This window comes from Halichoerus grypus, chromosome 13, assembly GCF_964656455.1.
Source record: "Halichoerus grypus chromosome 13, mHalGry1.hap1.1, whole genome shotgun sequence".
NCBI lineage: Eukaryota > Metazoa > Chordata > Mammalia > Carnivora > Phocidae > Halichoerus > Halichoerus grypus.
Window position 1 is genome coordinate 87,555,802 of NC_135724.1, and position 2,255 is coordinate 87,558,056.

The 2,255-nt window shown below is 47.4% G+C and overlaps 1 non-coding gene across 1 annotated transcript; it reads left to right on the forward strand.

Moving 5' to 3' along the window:
* The first annotated feature begins 228 nt into the window (after positions 1-228).
* Positions 229-330, forward strand: LOC118542898 (U6 spliceosomal RNA). The gene has a single exon (XR_004920832.1). It is a non-coding gene; the product is annotated as a U6 spliceosomal RNA (small nuclear RNA).
* Positions 331-2,255: the final 1,925 nt, after the last annotated feature.

Here is a 2,255-nt window from a genome sequence, read left to right on the forward strand (position 1 = left end):
AAAAGGAGAATGGAGTGATTTGGTTTTAGCATTTCCAAAGTGTAACGGACTCCTAATGAGGTTGTCCTGGCAAAGTGGATGGAGAAATGAAGCTGATTTTGCTCGGCCCCTCCCTAGGGGTCCAGAGTGGGCAGAGCCACACGTGGACCCTGTGTCACGTCAGGCAGGGGGCGGAAAACGGCAGCTGCCAAAGGCAAAGTCAAGTGACCCTCAACATCTGGATGGAGGGTGCTCGCTTCGGCAGCGCATTTACTACAAATGATGCAGAGAAGGTCAGTGTGGGCCCTGCACAGGGATGACACGCAAATTCACGAGGCGTTCCATGTTTGAAAAAAAAAAAAAATCAGGATGGAGGCAGGTGATAAAACCATACCATGGGGGTCCAAAAATATCAAGACAAGTGAAAGGAAGGGCTGGTGAAACGTGGCACTTGGAAAGACTTGGTGAGCGCTTTTTAAAATCTGAGCTATCCGTGGGCTCAGGTTTGGGTTTGGTTGGCCATGCCTCAACCTTATGCTAGTCCTAAACGAAAAATAACCAAGGCCCCCAGGTCCCCTTCCCTTGTGCTGGAGATGTGCTCACCCAGCACGGCAGAATGGAGAAACGGGTTTTACTGGTGAGGAGAAGTGGGGAGGGAAGACAGGGGCCCAGGGCAAAGGATCAGGTAGGAGAGGCCCCCAGAAGCTCTTCATAAGGTTAATTTCTGAGAAGAAAACTAGTGAGACTCCAACAATAGTAAGGTCCGCCACTTAAAGGCAGACAGGTCATGAGAGATGTGTAGCTGGGGTGACTGTGAACTTCAGTCAGGGCCTGACCTCTACCCAGCCTTCTGGTCTCCTTGTACCTGGCACCTGGGGTCTCCCCACCATGGACAACCCAAGGAAGCTGCACTCAGCAGCTACCCTCTACTTAGACTCCTTCATGTGTACCAACAAACAGAGGGATGGCTGCAGGGTATTGACAAAAGAAGACCCCTCCACAACAGGAATTTGGTGATATTTATATGGCATTAGGCAGGTGAGGACAGGGACATGGTCTCCTGGTCAGTTTCCCAGCTGCCGCAGAGCTGTGCCTACATAATCAGAAGTAAAAACATCTCAGGCCTCTGCAGCCACTTTCCAGGCTCCCCGTAAGAGCTTCTGATTACCAACGGGGTGTCTCAGATCTTTCGATAACAGGAAAAGAGGTATCTTAGGAGCTGCTAGATGGAAACATTCCAGGCCCTGGGATCTGGTTTCTCGATCTGCAAAACATTTTAATAGTGGTAACATGAAAGCTGCCATTTTAACATTTTTAAGTGTAAGTTCATTTGCACTGTTGTGCAACCATCACCACTGTCCTAGATCTGCAAAAAAAAATTTTAAAGATTTTATTTTTATTGGGGCGCCTGGGTGGCTCAGTCGTTAAGCTTCTGCCTTCAGCTCAGGTCACGATCCCAGGGTTCTGGGATCGAGCCCCACATTGGGCTCCCTGCTCCGCAGGAAGCCTGTTTCTCCCTCTCCCACTCCCCCTGCTTGTGTTCCCTCTCTCGCTGTGTCTCTCTCTGTCAAATAAATAAATAAATTCTTACCAAAAAAGATTTTATTTTTATTTACTTGACAGAGAGAGCGTGAGAGAGCACAAGCATTCCATTCCATTCCACTTTTTTTTCAGGCTCCACCATCCCTACCACCTAGCAATGATTTCTGGGCCCATCCAAATCCGAACCAGCTTCACAAACGTCTGTTTCCAAAGTTCCCTTCCCCCAAACTGACTCATCCCTTCTGGTGTCCCTGGATGATTGCATATTTAATATCTAAGTGAAAAGGAAGAATTGAAAGGTTGAGGGTTAAAGGTTTTCAGCCTTGCTGTAGGCAGTTCCATAAATGGAAAGGCTTCCAGAGAATAACAACATGGGGAAATCTCTCTGCTCTGGAGCACCTAGGAAGCTGTAAGAAAATAACTTGAGAAAAACTGTTGGGGGGAACTCAAGAGAGCAGAGAGGGATGGAGGAACAGATGGGAAGGGTGATGACACCTATATGCTCTTGATTCTCACATCTTTATTTATCTTTATCTCCAGCTCTAACCTCTCCTTGGAACACCAGACTCCTACATGTAGCTCCTAATGGACAGTTCCTCCTATGTGTCCAATAGGCACCTCACACTTCACACAGACAAAGCTGAACTCTTCATTTGACCCACCTTACCTAAATTGATCTTTCCTAACTCAGTACATGACAAAAATATGAAAGTCATCCTTTCAGAATGGCTGAA